The following is a 20,555-nucleotide window of genomic DNA, read 5'->3' on the forward strand; positions in this document are numbered from 1 at the left end:
AGGCAAATAATGATGAAATGCCCAAATAATTAAACATTTTCAATCAGCTTGATTAACATTTTAAAAAAAAAAAAAATTTAAAAAAAAATCACACTGAGAACTACACCGCTGATGCAAAAAATTCCAAGGAATTATCCTTATATGTAACGTTAGTTATATGCAAAACAGTAGAGCAGAACTCTACTACAAGAAGTTATCACTACATTTTTCCTGTCAAAATCCTGGTCTTTCTAGCATTAGCACTTTGATAATTTCTGCTGTGCAACATGAGCAATAAAAGCGTGTATGAGCAATGCAGTGGATGTTGACAAATAACGCCATGGACCCCAGACTGCCCACACCTTCTCTCTGATGCCTCAGTAGAGAGAGTAACTGATGTGGAGGAGCTAACATCCCACTTCTAGCTACATTTCATGCTTTACACACTTTAATCTCAAAAGGAGCCCTTCCTTGTGTACATCTGTTCAGTGTTGCATTTGCCCAGGTTATTTGTTTCAGGAATTACTGTCTTTGAAAAATAACATTGATAAAACTTAATGACCTTTAGAAAAAGCAAGCATTTGCCATGGCCCAGATAATTGTGCTTTCTATCATCACTGGTAACTCCAGTAGGAAGCCAGGCACTCAGGGAGATTTTCCTGTAACATATTTGTTTTGATTAGATATCATTCTAACAATGAAAAAATTAAAAAGGTGAGGGATGAAGGCACATCTATTGTATGCAAATTGTCTAGTAGTTTCTACTATCTGCTGAAGTGATGAAGTGTTCTTATTATGAGTAGCTTTTCCTTTTTGTTCTGTACCAGAGTACACATACTTGGGTCATCCATATATGTATTTAAGACTGAAAACACAGAAGTCAGTAATAGATGGGGCAGCAATCTTGTGCTTTTTGACTGATGACTTCAGTGCCCTGCAGGCTGCCTACTTTATGATTCTTCTAAGCACAGGAAGTCCTTTGTAAGATTTTTGAGTCACTCTTCCATTCCAAAGTGTACTTCTAAGAGAATTATGTGCATGCTCTGCTATGAGTGAGCCTCAGTTGGCAGCCTCCACACGAGACTGATAGGAAACGCTGTTAACACTAGATCTATTCTTTGTATTTACATTATTCAGAACAGCACAGATGATTTAGCAGAATGTCTTTAGCTTTACCAAAGTACAGGAATCAATTAGATGGCAATATCTTCAGTTATTCATCCTAGTCACAATGTCGGATTCATCATTTGCACTCTGTATTGTTGCCGTTTCAAGCCACAAAGATGCTCAGAGGGCTGGAGCACCTCTCCTGTGAGGTCAGGCTGAGAGAGTTGGGGTTGTTCGGCCTGGAGAAGAGAAGGCTCCTGGGATACCTTTTTGTGGCCTTTCAATACTCAAGCAGGGTGCTTATAAGAAAGGTGGAGACAGACTTTTTAGTAGAATCTGTTGTGATAGGACAAGGGGTAACAGTTTTAAAGTAAAAGAGAGTAGATTCAGACTAGGTATCAGGAAGAAAGTTTTTACCATGAGGGTGGTGAAACACTGGCACAGGTTGCCCGGAGAGCTGGTAGATACCCCAACACTGGAAACATTCAAAGTCAGGCTGGATGGAGCTCTGCGCAACCTGATCTAGTTTGAGATGTCCTTGCTGATTGCGTGGGGGTTGGACTAGATGACCTATAAAAGTCCCTTACAACTCAAACTATCCTATGATTCTATGAATTTCAGTCCAAATCAGTACCAGCTGTATCAAGATTAGCAAGATTTTATTTATTTATCTCAGTCTACATGCTGTGAATATTTTATGCAAGGATGTAAGGATCATTAGAGTAATGATCTTTTTCTTTTTCTATTTTTTTTTTTAAGGATGAGATCTGATAAGTACAGCTAGGAAAAAACTCTTTGGAAAAAACAAGAACTGCATGTGGCACTGCAGAGTGGGAGAGGGAGACAGAGAGATGGAGAAGAAATAAAATGTAAGCTTCCAACACCTTCCTCCCTGCCAAATTGCATTAGCCTAATCCATATCTCGCACGCTGAAACCTTTGCTGAGCACTGTCCAGTCAGCCCAACCAACTCCTTTCAGGAATTAATTAAACCCAAATTTGCTCCCTATGAAGCCAGTACCCTAACTGTATGTAAAGAGCAGGTAGGTCTATGTTTGCTTTCTCTATCAGAAATCCAAAAACTAGCGTGATCGCAATTACACTAAATACCTGCGACCTGAGAATTATTGAAAGATTAAGCTCGCTCAGAGAAAATGATGCCTAGGTCCTTCTCAGTCTTAGCTGCAAAATGAGCATGGAGCTGAGGCAGAACCTTGATTCAGTCCTGGATACATGGAAAATTACAGCTGTAGGCTTCCAGGGAACCATGGAGCTGAAATGAATGCTGCCTAAGGAGTGCTAGCCCCTCTGGGGTTACTCTGCAATTTAGTGGGGTCTTCAGAACAAGGTTTTTCAGGTTTACATGACTAATGTCATCTCAACATCTTTAGGCCTCCACCACTGGGATGTGATTTATGGCTTAAGAGAAACTGACAGCCCTGAGTATATATTTTCCATTAATCCCTGAATATCGTAATCTCAGAACTCCTTTAAAGAATTAGCAAGAGAGAATTAGGAAAACCACTGTCACTCTTCACTTTTGTAAAGATAAGGCACAGACATTCCCAGAGATTCTGTGGAAGCTAAAGAGAATTTGAGTGTACACTTCCTAAAGACAGCGTGACTCAGGTAAACCTGCTTCCCTCATGCCAGCGACAGTTCTGAGGCTTGTTTAGCATCATGCCAAGATTGGTGTTTAGTCATTTAACTCCCCTCCAGGGCTTTTCTTCATTAGAATCTGTACAACTCTTCATTTCTTCTCTTTATTTCACTTCTAAAGAACATGCATGAAGTAAAATCTGCAGAAGAGTGAAAAGGGCAAAAATCTCAGCTCCGTAATGAAACAAATATGTTTCTATGGGGGGATGCAAGAATTTAGCAGAAGTAGGGTGGTTCCAGAAACTTGCAGATACTATAGAAATTTATAAGTACCTAGACCAATAATTAAATCCGGACACGTGTGGGTGAAATGTCCCTGAAGTGTGGGTACAAAGAATTCACGAGATCATTGGAATGCTTTCTTCTCTGATTAGTATGGTCTGATTTAGCTGGACTGCTTTCTCTTTTTAACTGAGAGATTTTAATTCAGTTTACATGAACTCTCAGGAGAGCATTGAAGTGTACCATAACATCTGGTGAAAAGAGGAACAGAGCTAATCGTCAGCAGCACTATGCTCAGAACTCAGGAACACAGTAAAATAAAAATAACCTTATCATAAAATCGCAGAAACCCTGAGGCTGGAAAGGACTTGCGGAGATGGTCTGGTCCAACATTCCTTCGAAAGCTGGGCCAGCTAGAGTAGGTTGCCCAGGACCATGTCCAGTCAGAGTTTGAACACCTCAAAGGATGGAGCTCTCCTGCAGGCTGAACACTCCCAGTTCTCTCAGCCTCCCCTTGTATGACAGAAGCTCCAGTACCTTAATCATCCTCAGGGTCCTTCACTGGACTTCACTACAGTATGGCCACATCTTTCTTTGACTCTATTTCTTGTACTAATATCCAAAAATATTTGTTCATTATTTCCTAAAAGCTAGAGTAGAATGAAGAGTTTTGTACATTGATAAAAAAAACCAAACAAAATAGTTCTTATTACATTCAGATGGAGCCTATCAATCACAATTGCCACAGCTTTTCATGGAAAACTTCTGACTGCATCATCTTGCTAAAGCACTGGAAAGTGCTTTAAAGTGCAAAACATGCACTTTAAAGTCCAAGCTGAAAGCGGTAAGTTTTTATACTAACTTATGTGCCAGTCCACTATACTTACCATAGTTTATTCATAAATTTCTAAACAAATTAATCTAGGGGTAAAGGAATATTCTTGTGTACAGAGAGACCTGTGCTGAGGGCATCAGCACACAACACAGGGTGAAAAAGAAGGCAAAGAAAAGGACAACATTTAAAGTAGGTACAACTGTTGAAAAAAGTCATGGGTCACCAAGACAAAATTTAGTAACTAAAAACTCAGGGAAGTTTTAAAATAAATCAAATACTTAATAGTACTGTATAACACTGTAAATAAATATTATATAGTCATAGAGTGAATTAAATGAACAAAGGAAAGATAATTGTTTCTGTGCAGGGAAAAGACAGACACACAACTAGAAAAGGATCCTAAAAGTTCGCTGGCTGTGAGGAAAGCTATTGCCAAAGCAGTTCTCAGCAGACACAAATACTTTATTCCTTGACCTTATAGATACCCTAACAGTTGATTGAAAATTAATTCAAAAGGAATTTCATTAGATGATGAAGTTTCAGCATAAGTCTATAGCATTGTTCAATAGCAAGTAGCATCTACGGTACAAATAATACTCATTCCCTTCTTTAAATGAAACATCAAGACATTTCAGCATGTCACTTTCAACTTTGTTTCAAGAAAACTAGCCTTCACCATAATTCTACTGTTTAAAAGGCTTTATTAACGGACAGAATTTTGTACACTGGCGAATGACCGTAAGTACCCATTTTCTAAGATGTCACTGACAATATTCAATGTGAAGTAGGTTTCTGGAAGAATATTTTTTAAAAGTGTATAAATATAGACAAGGTAAAGTCTACCAAAGTGATTCTCAGACTTTACAAAAGTACCACCACCTTTCCTCTTGTCTATCTTTTCTATTCTCTGAGTTGAAAGGTTGTCCACGTTCACACTAAATTTTATATTTATGTCCTGCTTGTAAGAAGCAAAATGTTGCCAGGAGTTTAAAGGGGTTATCAAATCTGTTGCAAAAGTGAACATCACGACCACTGATGACAGGCACAGTCACTGGTCAGGAAACAATGCCTTGGTGAATACACTTACGTGGGTGTTCCCATAAGGCAGCCCCAAATGCCTTGTTTGGGATCTTCACATTGCACAAAGATGTGGCATTTGACACACACTCACTTCTTGAATGTGTATTACCGGGGTTATGTGTGACCATACTCACGTAATCATACAGAATGTCATTCTCAGATGTTTAACTCTGCCTCCTCGTTCTGCAGGTCTGTGCGTCACCCCTGCCTTGGAGTTATACACCTAGCTTGTAGATGCAAAGCACTGCAGAGAATATGCATGGAATAACTCGTATCTTGAAGGTAAAAAATAGCTTTTTTAAAACTCTGTATCTTTTTTAAAATTCTACACCATCAGAACTTGTACCAGGGGCTTTAACTTCTGCAGCTGTTGCAGATGATTGGTAAAAAAACTGTTGTCTGGCTTCATTTTGTGATCTTCTGAATTAGAGAATCCTTTCTATGACTTAGCTGTGTACAGAGAGAGACCCCATCTCTAGAAACACACTTACCTCTCCACATTTAAACCACAGATTGTAATAACCACAAGTAATTCAATGTAAGTGGCAGTTTTGGTTCATGTAGCTCTCAGAGCCCTGTGCTACTGTAAAAACACAGGTTGCACAAACCCCCTTGAAATTTTGTGCCAGAACCTGACACTGCAATACAACAGTTATACTACTAAAGATTAGATAATAGTTACAGACAAGTAGGAAATGAGTTATAGGTGAGTAAGCCAATGAATTTACAACTCTTTCCACCCCATGGACTGCAGATTCTCAAGCAGTAGTGATTTGTCAACCTTTTTGTCTCTCACTTGCAATACTGCAATAATTTGTTGGCAACCAGAGTAGCTGGAAGAGTAATTTTAAAGAAAATATTACTGTAGTTTGACGGTGTTACAGGTAGGGAACCTAGCTCTGCATTTGTGTATTCAAATGCAATAAGCTAAAACCCAAAAGCAGCTTAGTGGGTATTAGAGAATGACCTTAGGATGGGTTGCCAGTAAATTAAAGACAGCAATATATCCGGGTTTTGTAAAGCTTTGTCAAACTGTAGATTCTTTCAAGTCTTTTCTTCTAGCACAGAGGCTAAAAAGGAATAGTGAAAAATGCAAACAAAACCCCATCACTTTTAAATGGGCACGATCTCGGTGCAGTCAGCATTGCACGTGGTCTTGTTGAATACTTTATATTTTCTCACATGAAGCACTATTTCTTTTACTATCACTCTTTAAATTCTGACTACATCACTCACAACATTTAGTTCACAGCTGAGGGAGTCTGCATGATTACATACTTTCATACTCCAGGAATTACGAAATAATTGTCATGAATCTCTGCCCTGACAGCCAAAGCCTGTCCTTGCACAGAAAGGATTTTCCAAAGCATTCTTTCCCCACCATCTTCACCAAAGTCATGCACAACATTTTTCTATCTAAGACATAGCAGAAAATAATATGATCATAATAAAAGAAAACCAGCACATCTTCATGCTTTAAAGCAGTTCATAGGTGATATACACTACTACATAATATAGGAATTGCAGATACATAACAGGGTATGAACACGTCTTTACAAAAAGGCAAGATTTGTAACACAATTTCTACTTGTCAGAAATGTAAAATAGAAATATCTGATCTGACTATAACATGGACAGTGTTGAAAGCATTATGCATAGGGTTTTTATAGAAATAATAACAAAGGCAAAATAAAGTTTATTTCTTCTTGCCCAAGAATGTGATATACTAAGAAAATATAAACAGATATAAGTTGCAACAAATATTAACCTGTGTATATATGAAGAATTATCCATAAAACCATTCCACTTTCCTAGCTCATGTCTACATTGTTGCACGCTCCAAGCACCTAGATTTCATAAGTCATCATATGATTACACTACCTCATTATTAGGTAGTGATTACACTACCTCTCTTAGTCCCATATGCTGTGTTCAATACTGTCTGATTCTATTTGGATCTTACCTACATTAAAGAAGCATAACTTTTTCTGAAGAGATTTTGAGAGAAGAAAGTCAGATTTCCTCAGATTATCACAAAGCTTTCCTCTACACTGATGGATATTTGCAATGGCATTTTAATGTGAAATCCTTTTGCATCATCAGAAAGCCAAATAATCAATAAAGGGAAAAACCATGTGAAGTATTACTGAGATGAAGAGATAGATGAACACTTCAAATTATTAAGATTGCTCTTAATAGTTTTAGATTTACATTTAAATATATACTTAGATAGATCTGGCATTACAAAACACATTCTGAATTGAGATAAACTGCAGCCGTACCATCCTGCTGTTTCCTATCCAGTATTCACACTGATTTCATGAGGAAGGACAGTTGTTAGGATCCTCCTAACAACGCTGTTATCTGGAAAGCTGCAGCTACCTTGGCTGTGATCGTGTCACCAGCACAGAACCCATTGCGTGGTAGGTCTTTACGTACCCTCCAGTACCACGCAGCCAGATCTGAACAAACTTTAAAGTAGTTGCTTGAGTGCTGGTAACAGTCTAGCCATGGCAACATGAAGCTCAATACAGCTGTGAAGGCAGTGTAGTCAAGGAAGATAAATTATTCATGCAGGGATGTTATAAGGCAATGAAATATGTTTCTCACATTCATAGAACTCATTCTCTAATCTCCATATTGTGATTTTCCTTTTCTGATATAAGTAAGTGTTAAACAGTAAAAGCATGGTAACAACAAATTTCTGTGAAAACATAATTAATTAAAATGATCAGCATCCTCTGAAAAGTAACTTGGTAGACAGGTTTGGGAGTCAGCTAATTTATACATTGAAGAAGATGTATTTTTAAACTGGTTTGAATAAGATATAAGAAATTATATGTAAGTCTTGTCATGAGACTCTTCCATGCCCATAAAGTATATTTTTTAATATATGAAAATGAAATATTATTTTAGTTGCTCATATAGCACAGCTCAGACCGGTAGGTTAACATACCCCTCAGAAACAGCCACGGCTGCCAGAAAGATGATTGAGAGCTGAGCCTTCCTATTTATGGAGCCTCATCCAGCCCTGGTACAGCTATCTAAATGTTAGGTTTTCATTCTGTGTATTAAGTATTGTCTATAACTCAGTTTTGACAGTATTGGTCTTCTCTACAGCACAGCATGGCTTCAAATCTTTTGCTGCATGGGACAGCTGACAATTTCACATGAAAAAACCCATAAATTATAATAGGAGTCATGTCATTCTGCCTTCCCACGTCCCATCTGTCCCTGCACCTGGTAGGAGTAGTCAGGAGTTGTCTTTGGCGTGAACACCATGTGTTCTTTGCTGAACTGAAAATAAGTATTTCTGTAACAAAGCATAAATGCTGCTCATTGGAGATATTCTTTCATTAATACAAAGCTTGCTTCATCTCCAAAATTTTGCAACCATCCTCTTTTGATTAGGCTGCCATCTTCCAAGTACTAACAGCGCTGATGAAACCATTTGGAGTTGGAACAAAAAGACCACTTTTTACTTTTCTTGCAAAAATCATAGTCAGGCAACATGAAACCTAAAAAGTTACTTTTCAGTGAGACAAAAAATTGATACAGGTCAATGTCAGTATGCTTGGAAGACCAAGCCCCTGACAAACAGTGGTTGGGAAATGAGATAACTATGTTCTTTCTCTAAGCATCTCAAATGATTATGATTTCATACCATACAGAAAAACTTAGTCACTGGGTTAGAGAACATTCAGAAATCCTCTCTTCATGTCTTCCGCTGAAGTTGTTACACTTTTCAAGGAATAATTAATTAGCCACCAAGAGTAAAGAGCTCTAATTCACCTGAGAAGAAAAAATTGGTTTCAAGTTCCTCCTTCATACAATCGTAAAACGTTACACATATTTACAATATTAACTTAGGAACAGAAATGAAGATCTCTGACCCTCAAGTACATTCCCTGATTAGTAGATTAAAAAGCCAACCTCTCCCTGGTCCCATGAATCTTTAATTATTCATATGTAATTCAGAGCAGTTTGGGGGAATCAAGACTTTCTCCTAGCAAATTGTCACTGTAATCACACTGAAGTATTTTGATTTAAGTAAACTATTGGGAAAAGACAGCTACAGATCTAACTCATCAGGCATATGAGAGATTTAAATATAGCCTTATCTATCCTAGATGAGTAATCTAACCATTGGCCTTTGGGGAAAAACACGTGAACAGGTAGTTCTTCCTGCACGGCTTCATGAGAAAGAAACAACCCTAAGTCAACCAAGCTCTTTCATTCAAAAGTTCAAAGGACATTCTTAGTATTAGGGGTTACCTAAAGAGCTTGCCTGTAGAAAAGAGGAGATGTTTTCTGAGTTCACTACTTGGCTATAAGGGTATTAGTAATGATACCATGTTTTCCACCAAATAGTCTCCAAGGAACAAAAAAAAATGGAACAAGAGGTTTGCTTAGTAGTATCTTTTCCCCCCGCCCTCCGAGATTCTTGACTAGTGAAATTAGAATGATAATTCAAAATTTTTGAACTTTAAATATGATTGCAATAGGCAATGTGGAAAAAAGATTCCACATTTTCCATGTTTTTCATAATGGTTTAATAGTTCTACTCAGCTGCCAGGATATTAATTTTACCACAGGAAGAAGGTTAATACACAGGTTCATTTCTAGTCACTCTGGATTTTTTGAGAGTATCTTTTCTTAAGACGTTAATAGCTTATGACCAACAATTTAATACTGAAAGCAATTTTAGGTAAGTGGGCAGAGAGTAAATGGATGTTTCACAAATGTTACAGAATCCTTAATGTATAAAATAAGTACATAAATACACATAATGTTTGATGCTGTTTCCTGTTGTAGCAGATCTCATAGAATATTATTGCTTTTTAAAGTGAGCTCTAGGTGGTAATATTTTTAAATAAGTAGGCAATCATTATTAATGCATTAAATTAGAAAAAAAGAATTTAACAGCTATGTGGGCACAATTTGCAAAGACATTCATATTTCATAATTGAGCCAATGTGAATTTTTTTACTGTAGTTTCATAACATAAATATATATTTAACTAAACCAGACATAGTTCTAGTTTACGAAACTATATTATTAATATTTGATATTGGTTTTATTCATAAATGTATTTTGTTATTTATTAAGTGAAAAGTCATTTATGTTGCAAGGTAAACAAATATAAATTATTTCCCTAAAATCCATAAAAATATAGGAAAGGGTTTCCAGCATCTCCATTTAGGAATACAAACACAAAGATTGTTCAGTCCCAAAAATTCAAATGTGTTAGGCACTGTAGACCGAGCCTTATTTCCAGAGAGTGAGATAATAGTACTAGTTGTTTTGATTAAAGACTTATTAAGTGCTCCTGTGTCTGTTAGTAATGGAATCTCAAATTCACTTCTATATAGATATAATTTGATTGAAGTGCTTCTTCTGTATATATACACGTACAATCTAGCTCTTTTTTCAATGTTTTCTCTATTAAAGCAAATATCCTCATTTAGTTTTTAATTGCTTTTGGATTATGTTTAGCATATTTTAAAGGAATGCTTTCAGCTTCACATTTGCCTGAAAATTATCATGCCTACTATTCTATTTTTATTAACCAGTTAGTTTAATACATCATAAAATGATTACAGAAACAGTATTTGTTCTGTTGGTTCATAAATTGCTTTTGAACATGACCTTTCTATAGTGATCGTGTTAAAGTATCCAAAAATGTACGCTATGCAGTGCATACTCTGTAGATATTTCATTTGCATTAATATCCCATGTCCTAAAATACCGCCATCACTATCACATAGGATGTTTTCCTTTAAAACCAAGAAGAAAGCAAAAACAAAGCTGAAATTGAAACCGGCAACAGATAATCACAGGCAGTTGTTCAGGGTTGCCAAAGCATCTAACACCCGTTCTCCTGAGAGCTCCACTTCTGAACCATGCTAACATTGTGAGAAATCTCAGCCTGAGGAAGGAGACAGGTAGGTTTGAGTGTATGTTCTTGTTCTTGTTCACATTCCCAAGCTAGAAAGGCAAAATCAGGGCAAAAATAAAATATAACAAACCCACCAACTGCAAAATTTATTTAGTAAGGACTTAAAAATAGGATACGTTACTTAAAATATATTCTAAAACAAAGCTGACAAAAAGTCCAGATCTGTTTGGAATCAAGTCATTAAAAAGACCCCCTAGAATTACGTGTATATTAATTAATTTTTTTAAAGTACAGTGAGTAGCCTAATTCTGCAACGGGATGTATCTGGTTTCCCCTGCATCTCATTTTTAATTTACCACAAGTCATTTGGCACCCATATGACACCACAATTGAATTCACCACAGGTGAATTGACCTGACCCAAGTAATTTTTTCAGGGTTATTTTAGTGGATCCAAGGAACGGTGCAGTGCCACAGACTGTTGCATTGACACAACTGATGGAGCAGCCTGTGGAGGTAAGGTGGTGGGATGAAAGGAGGGTCATGTGGGTGGGATAAGAAAGTGCAAGGACTCCTAAAGGTAATATTGCTGCTCAGTTCCCATTGCGAACTTCAGAGTTATGGAAGAGTGAGCTGCTGGGTCCACCATGAAATGAAAGGGGTTTTCAGCAATTCAGTAAATTGACACATCTTAAAATGTCACGGGTTCTGGGATCTGTATCCCAGAAAGTAGCCTTGGTGGTACATTAAAGGGGGGTGGGAGAGGTGGAAGGGAAACTGCTGGGCCTCTGGGTGACCTGGGTGCCACAGACACTGTGACTACACAGCAGCATCCTTGGAAATTTTCAAAGCTGTAGGAGTCCTGAACCACCTGAGTGTGATTTCAAAATTATCCTTGCTCTGAGCAGGAGCCTAAACTCTTTTTTAATGCTGCTACAACCTCTGGCTCCTTGTCTCTAGGTGACAAATCCTCTCCCTAACCTTGTTCTGTAGCTGGGAAAACTCACCTTCATGCTGTGTGCAGACTGGGGCTGAATTTTTGAGTGAATTTGCTCCTAAACAAATTCAGAAAAAAACCTGGCAATTGCTAACATTTCCTTTATCCTACACAATCCCTGCTAACACTTACATGGGCACAGCCAATTTGCAGAAAAGGCCCAGTACAAAGCTGTTTGCTCCTTGCTTGGCTCATTGGGTGTTTGAATAGCAGTAGAGCCTTTATCTGGGGGCGGTAATTGCAGTGCCCGCACACCATTATACCCTCACGCTCTTCTTTTATAGATCAGTTTCAAGGGAAAATACGCATCATCTCCTATTCCAAACCAGTTTTATGTAGTTAGCTTTGCAGGTACAATAGTAGATATGTGACTATATTATGTATTACCTGAATACTGCTGCTTTGCAGCCTACTCACATAGCATGGCATTTGTTTTTACTAATCCACTAAGGTATTATGACTCAGCAGGAAATAGATTTTGTGGTTAAGGTATTCGTGGTCAGGATGGTAGGCAGGGGACTTGGGTCAAAGGAATTTTCTGTATCAGAACCTATAAGCCTTTGTTTCAAGTACACAGGCAATTCTGAAAAATGGAAGTCTTTGAGACTGGGTCAGGTTTATTGTACATTATGCAGAATACTTGAGTTTAAATTGAGTATATTTAGAAAAAAAAAATCTATATAAATCCCCAAAAGGAATATTTTCACACTACTGTTCACAAAAGGTCTTGTTTGGAAATAGAGTAAAAGGATAACTAAAGCATCCTTTCAGCTCGCTGGCTCAAAATTTCTCCTTGCTCTTGGAAGTCAAAGCAAACGTCAATGAAATATTTAAAACACTTTTATGAGAAAGGCCCAGGCTGCAACCACAGATCAAGGAAGATTTTGAGTATTTACATCAGCTAGCTCCTTATGTTCATATCTGAGCTGTCCTAAAATACATCCCTAAAATTCCAAGATCAGAATAAACCACCTAAAACCTGACTTCTATCAGCAACTGCCTCCTGTTTCACCTCAAAGCAACAAGTGATTCAGAAGCTGAAGAAGAGGCCAAAATTTATTCTTCTCATCTAAAATTCCCATTTCTTTCCGTATAAAAGAAAAAGTAAATGAAAAGCCACCTTATAACATCTTCTGTGTGCTACCAATATCTTCACAGGATGCCCATAATTCTGCCTAGAGTGCATTTTGCCATCAGCCACAAGTATATACTTTATGTCCTGCGAGCCATTGAACTCATCTAGGAAATACCCTCAATCACATGTTTACAGTGCACATAGGGTTTAGCTATCAGACTGTAAAGAAAATAAAGAAATTGCAACTGTTTTGAATCTTTACCATCAAGAAGCTAGGTGACTCTGTTTACGGGAGAGTAAGAAATAAGAGCTTTCTCAATATTCCTCTTATCCAGACTCTCACATATTTGTGATACATCGGGTGGCATTTCTGCTGTGAAGCTCCCTCAGACAGGCTCTATTGCGGCTGTAAATTCTAGATCTAGCCCACAACATTGGGAAACATTCCCGAGCAGATGGTTTCATTCAATAAAACATCAAAGTACCATAGTAAATAATGCTGTTGAATTTTTTACCAGTCATTTTGCAGTGCCACATTAAACATTTCCAAAGGCAGCTGAAAGTGAAAGGGACAGGAACATTTGGCAGTGAACAGAGTGCCATAGGGCTGTTTTGATTGGTGATGTTGGGACCAGGGAAGGGAATGAGTGTCTGAGTGGCACCTTCGGGATGGTCTCTGACTTGTAAAGAGCAGAGAGGACTGGGCAGTGAGAGGTCATCTGTTCTTTCCCTGCCTCTTCCCCACTGCGAAGAAGTTTGGTTCCCGCTCCGCATCCCACCCTGTTGGCTTCTGTCTTTGTCCCTGTGTTTGGGGAAGAGAGACTCTGGGTGGGGTTTGCTCACCTTACCTGGGTGTCACCTCACTTTCGAGACAGCAGGTTCTAATAGCGTGCCTGCAGGCAGTAGCAGGAGAAAGTTTCCTTCAAAATCAGTCAAATTCTGCAAATCAGACCAAAGTGTCACCAAGCTGGAGAGAAATTGTGGAATTAGATGGCCTTGCCCATATATCATAGGCTTCATGTACTAAAAATAGAATAGATACGCTTTGAGAATATACTGTATGTAAGGACAAGGGCAGCGCTAGAACAGAATTATCTAGCCAGCCAGGCAAGCGATCTGCAGGCTTCAGTGTCGTCCTACTAAAGTCAAAGGGTAAGAAATAGTTCATTGCAATAAGCCTCAGGGAAATTCTAAAGAGGAAAAAAAATTAAAATCTGTGCTTGAATTGCAGCATCCTGCTATTGAAAGAAAAACAGCTTAGAATGACCACAGGTTTCAAACCGTTCTGTGAACTAAAGATTAGTATATATCTGTACATGAGAATATCTCTTCTTCTTTATATTCTTTGTAATGAACACAGTACTGCATGCATTAGACATGCAAGCAATTTAGCGTTTGTAGGACTTCAAGTGTAAAACCCAAATCAGCTAATGCAAAATGTAGTTTCACTCCCTTGGAATATTCTGAAGGAGATTTGAAACATAAACCACCTACCCATTAATACACAAATTGAAGGCAGTATTTTTTTTTCCCTCTCTCCTTTGTCTCAAGGCACAGAAAAAATCCAGTCAGTTGCAAACACGATCTAGCCCTCTTGCAGCAGCCTTCACAGCTCTATCTAACCTTGCATCCATGACTGTCATGTTTTTCTTTATCACCTTCAAAAAGCAAAATTCAGGTGCAGCCTGTGCCACAGCACCCCCACCTCTGCCTGAGCTGGTTCCGAGCAGTTCCTGTGCTGGATGTGAATTCTCGTTATACAACGGGACCAAACATGGGTCAAACAACTGCTTTTTACAGAACAGCCTGTGTGCGCGCTAAAGCAAAAGGCAAACCTCGATCAAAGGCAGAGACAACATGTGTCACTGCTACATGGCAGGGGATTCCCTAAAGCTCCAGACACCAATTGGCCTGGAAGCTGTATCTCCACAGCAATGCAGTTTGCCTTCTTTCCCTCTCATCAAACCTCTAATGGGCTAAAGATACAGAACCGTGATAAGTACAAGAATAACAAGAAGAGAGCAGGCAAATGAAGGAGAAGCATAAAAGTAAATTTAAAATGATGAAAATGATTTTTAAGCATATGCATTCTGGCTGGATATCTGCAGGAAAAAAAAGAAGAAAAAAAAAAAGAGAGAACTAGGTATAAACAGGACTTTTTTCTTCCTTAGTCATGACACATTTTAATGAGATTTGAAATGAGCACAGGAAGACAGAGCAAGATAACAAGGTTATCGCCAACTCTAAATCTTCACACTATTTATGATGCTAAATTTGCAGGCTATGCTGCTCACTTACATTTCCATAAAGTAGCATAATAAAAGAAAAAGAACAACTAGACAATAGCAATTTTTCCTCTGAACTGTCCTTTCTGAAAAAAATATATGCAGTCCTGTGCGTTCTGGTATTATTTTTACCTCTGCAGTGTAATCTTCCTTTTGTATTTTATCCCTTCTTTGTGCAAAGACAGGGAGAATAAATGTACATCCAGACTCCTGCTCCCCTAAGTGATATGACTCATTCACACAAGCATCTGTACCCCTTAAGCGACTGTCACTGTCTTTTCCTCTTAATTCATTAATTTTACTTTTCTGTTATACTGAAGAACTGCTAATAAAGTAACTTTTCTCAATTGGTATTCAATCTCCTCTATGCCCCTGCAGGCACCTCTTCCTCTTCAGGGCTAAAAATACAATGTCTTGAACTCTCCCCACAGATGCCACGACGGAGGCATTTATCTTCTAACATTCACTCCATCTTCTTGAAATATCCTCTGTTTTGCAGACTGCAAATAGGGACTAATGGCAGGCAGCAGTGTCTGCAACAGTAAGATGTTTTAAATATTTCCCACTACCATCCAAGATACACCTCCTGCCGTAGTACAGCTGCAACCTTGCTAGACGCTTTCTGAGAAAAATGTTCCTTAAAGCTCCCAGCTGAAGTTACAAGGTAAAAGCCCATGGCTTCCTTTGACTTGGATACCTTTCCTCTGTGTTCCTGAATTAATCTTAGGAGTGGCCCTTAAGCCATGGCAAACTAGAAAAACTTATTTCACCAATTCGGTGATAGCATCAACATATTAAAAAAAAAAAAGGAAAAGAAGGCAAGCATACAAAGGAGAGCATGCCTTTTTTCAAGACATTTTCTTTCTCTGCCACTTTCACAAAGACATTAACAATCGGGTCTCCTTCTGGTCTTTTGATGTGGGGTTGAATAAGTTAACAGCAGAAGAACATGGAGTCCGTCACATTTGAGGAAAGGTGGTATATTGTCCCAGTTTACACTGGTAGAAGTTGATATCCCTAAATCTTTTCCTTGTTTGTGAAAAATGTCAGCATTTGTACAGGAGAGGAACAAGATAACTAATACAAATATTAGTTGATTTAACAGCAAATGGAGCTTGCAATCAGTAATGGGTGACATATGTATTTCAGGAGCTCCCTTAGCACTTTCAGAAGCAGTGTAATGTTAGGTAGTATTATATTACTCCAAAAAATGACATAGGTAATTGTAAGATTAATTGGAAACTCGAGTTCTCTTATCTCTGCTGAATGGAAAACATCTCGTTTACCTCACCAGTCTTTGATGAGATTCTCAGATCATGTAATATGTCTGCGTTTACAGAGCATAATAGGACAACATAAAAGCAAGTAAAAGTTCATATTTTAAGTAGTTTCTTTGGTGCTTCTGACACTTATGAAACAAAGGGAGTACTAACTATTGCTAATCTTGTAATTCCAAAGAGAATTAGCCAGGGTTTTCTCATTTATTAGTCACCTCTATTAATCTGTAGAGTAGCGCAGTGTGCAGTGATTCTTTTCTCTTTAAAGTCACTTAAAGGTTTATATAACTAAACATTCCGAAACTACACATATAAATCCAAGAATCATTGTAGCACAACTTTAAAATACCACTTGCTTTGAAATCACTGTTTTCATTGAAAGTAAGGCTATAAGCTACTTACTGAATGTTATGGGTATGAAAAAAAACGTAAGCTGTGCTAATGGGATATATCTGATTAATGAAAACTAGGTGAATGTAGAGTAATAGCTCTGAGACTGTTAAGTGGCTGTGCATTTCAGTGAAATATCAGGTCTGATGCCCTTTTATATCTCAAGAGATAAAAAAAAAAAAAGAGACTAAGGATTAGGGAGATTTGGACAACACAGTAGAAGTCTGTTTTGGTGAACTTGTTCTGAATCCTTTTTCCTCCATTGTGTAGCAAGTGTGCACAGGAGCATCCTAAACTCAAACAGGACTAGGAAAATTGCCTAATGTGCTCTGAATGTCAGTACCAGAATTCCCTCTAGGCCTCTACATGTATTACTGCCCCAAAAGGACATCCCAGCTGGAACCTCTGAGACTGAAGTGAAATGCCAGTTCTGTTAGCCAAGAGTGTACCAGTCTTGTCCACATTTTGAGGTCTCTACTCCTCTAAAGCGGCCTTATACTGAGAATATACTTGGTATGTAGTCATAAGGTCAGACTGAGGGTCTGCAAATGAGTTCGCCAGAGTGAACGCTTTCATCCAGCTATTTGCATCTTCTTTGAAGGAGCAGGTACTCTTTCCACTTTCTTAGCATCAGAACCAAAATTATTGTATCCACATGGTACGACAGAATACAGGCCCATTAGCAGGAAATGTCCATGTCCATCCATGACATATTTGGTATCTGTTTTCCTCAGCTAAAGCAGTAAGGCCAGTCAGGGCTACATCACTGAGCAGGTAACTCAGTGGGCAGTGTTTATTGTTTGTCGGCAATTTAGAGGAACACAAGAGCTTCTCCAACATCAGATACACTTTGTAATTATTCTAAGACGTATATGCAGAACACCAGGTACACAGCATATCAAGTTAATCAAGGTAAGAAGAATTGGATGTGTTGCTTTCCTGGATGCTGGACTCTCATATTATTTGATGATCTTGTCACCAAGCACTTGGACATCATCCAATGGCTAGTTCAGATGGTGAATGACGGACATTTTTGCAGATATTGAAATAATTGGCAATTCTTTATTAGTACCCAGAGGAAACAGACATGATGAAGATGGTAGCATGATCCCTAAAAGAAAACACAAACTGTATTTCTCAAGCGAAGATATACTCCATTACTGCAATCACAATTGTATGAGAAGAGACTAAAAGGCAGGGTAGCTTGTAAGCGCGAAACAACAAAAATGAAATATAATTAAAAAACAAAATTCAGGAAGCTTATTTGGCACAAAGTAGTTTGGTCCCAGATCATCTTATTCTTTGGAACCAAGAATGGAAAAGATCACTGAAATTCATGAGCAACAGTTGTCAGCTGTCACACACTGAATCTCTGCTAAGGAGCTAGAAAAAGGGCTAAAATCCAGTATTTTGTTTGGGTTTTTATTTTGCTATCTAGGCTACAATGATCAACAATTATTGCACATAAATATGCAAAGAGCTATTAGAAGGGCAACACAAGTCATCTGACAGAGCTTATAGCCTTATTCCCCCTCACGTTTTTATTATCCTCTCTATAAAAGGTGCTGGAAAACACTGTCCATTAGCTTGCATTGTCTTTTGTGTCAAACAGATTATTTAGATTATTTTATTCTGCTTATAAAGATTGTTTCCCCTGATTTCTTTAACAGTCGTACATTAAGAATGAATTTAGCTTAGTGGTTTTTCTAACTATGGCTAATCAATAACACTGCACTTAATGCGTTATGTGAGTGTTGTGTTTTGGTATGCCTCTGTTTACAATACAGCTTCAACTATTTGCCTTTCAAAATGAATACAGTAATGTTTAGTAACTGATATGCTTTTTCCCCTAAATTGTATTTGGGAAGAATACATTAGCTGAGAATACACTTCTATTCCTGAGGCTAGAAAATATCCTTAGGTGTTTTGGGCCTTACTCAGTTAAGTTAGGTATTTATTGGCTATGTTGTTGTGACGCAACCCCAGTGAAGGATGAACAGGGTAAGCGTCGGTAGTACTCAAGTCATGGTAGTGCATACATGCCACATCCTGTATTAGAACTCCATTCAGTTTGGGGCTGTAGAAAATATCTGTAGTAGTATCTCTCTCATGAAGTGTTTTCAGACCGCCAGCTGAGAAAAAAGGAATGTATTATTACACTTCTGGGGAAAGGAACCATTAGAAGATGAAGGCTAAAATTCACAATTGGCGTCAGCTCATATTTACACTGAGCAAAGAATCAGGCAGAGATCCTTCCTGATGACCAGCAGAACTGGCTCCTGACCACAAGCATTAGGGTAGGGAGAGGTGAAGTTAATTAGCATTCATTGATGTGGCTCTTTTGCTTTTGGGATCTCATGGGGGACGTTTATTCCTCTCCTGCTGAGCCTAGAGCTGGGTGAATTGTGCTGGCCACAGTCTCTCAGCTCCTCAGGTATTTCCGGAGGCTGAGAAATGTGAGTGGACTCAAGGGACAGACAAGTCAGATCTGGCCAAATCTTGTCTTACACAGACTACCAGTTGATATCACCTGCTTTATTGGGTTTTTCATTGAGGCACAACATGCAACTCCCAGTAACTTATTAAACAGGAACTCTTTGTCTCTACTTACCCTAACTTTTACAAAGATATGCGTCTATGTGTAACATTTACTCTCTATACCTCAGGTCCAAGAGTCTTAAGAAAACCATCATCACACAGCTCGCAAGAAAGAGCAGTTAAGCTGAATTGGCAGGTATACAACATACTGAACCTTAAATTTAGCAAATGTAGATAACAAATTACATCAGCCCAGGTATACTGGAACCACTAATGCAAACTAAAGGTACAGCCATATTTTTCTTTTTTCCATTAGGAAGAACGACTAATTTTGAACAAAAGCAATGGAGGGAAAGGAAAATGAAGAACATGTGCTTGTGTGAAAGAGACTCCCAAACTCTCAGACTCTCTAGTGCCTTTACAGAGCACTACAGCTATTGGCAATTTAGCCTTGGAAAAGGAGCTGTCAAGTAAATGCTTTCTTATTCACATCATGTGGTACGTACAGATCCTGAGCTGATCCATGCCTCATGATTGAGCAGACAGGTCTCTTCCCTGCAATCAATGTCGATTAGAAACTGTTTTTGTGGTACTGACAATCTGTTGGGATTAAAATAAAATCTACTAGACCATCCAGTAATGAAAAATTATCTACATGAAAGGAAGAATGAGTACAAAAAGGATTTCAGACTCCTATTTATTATCTTTAAAATAGCAAAAAGGTTTTTCTTCAGCAAGTAAATAATCCTTCTTTTTATTTTTGCTTTCATTAAGCACACTTTGATTGATTATGACCTGCTCTATCACAGTGCACCAGATTGGAACGGATTGGCTACTTCTGAAGAAGAAAAAAAGCCTTGTCACTGGAGTGTGGAACAGAAGAGAGTCAAAGTGAATTCAGGTTGGAGTGTCATTCACCTGATTTAATCAAGTGCTAACAGAAGGTTGTCGGTGTCAAATATCCTCTTCTATAACCTCTGACCTTTTTAGGTTATTATCTTGGGAAAAGTCTGTATCTTCTGGTTAGTCAGAGGCATATATGCTGTTAAGTGGTGGTATGTGCAGAAAAGTGAGAGTTATTTCTTCTCTTGCTCTGCTTTGGTCAGGACACAGCTGTTAAGATTTATTGTCCTCGGCCTAGCGGGAATATGGTACAAGTCTGGCTAGTGAAAGTTACACAGTCAGATAGTCCTTCTATAAAGTAGCAGTTTCTT

General features: G+C 38.2%; 1 long non-coding RNA gene across 1 annotated transcript; it reads left to right on the top strand.

Annotated features, from left to right (window-relative positions):
- The first annotated feature begins 1,845 nt into the window (after positions 1-1,845).
- Positions 1,846-11,297, top strand: LOC134516650 (uncharacterized). Its single transcript, XR_010071387.1, has 4 exons — positions 1,846-1,955; positions 5,071-5,163; positions 10,650-10,826; positions 11,217-11,297. It is a non-coding gene; the product is annotated as an uncharacterized LOC134516650 (long non-coding RNA).
- Positions 11,298-20,555: the final 9,258 nt, after the last annotated feature.

This window comes from Chroicocephalus ridibundus, chromosome 5 (assembly GCF_963924245.1).
Source record: "Chroicocephalus ridibundus chromosome 5, bChrRid1.1, whole genome shotgun sequence".
Classification (NCBI taxonomy): domain Eukaryota; kingdom Metazoa; phylum Chordata; class Aves; order Charadriiformes; family Laridae; genus Chroicocephalus; species Chroicocephalus ridibundus.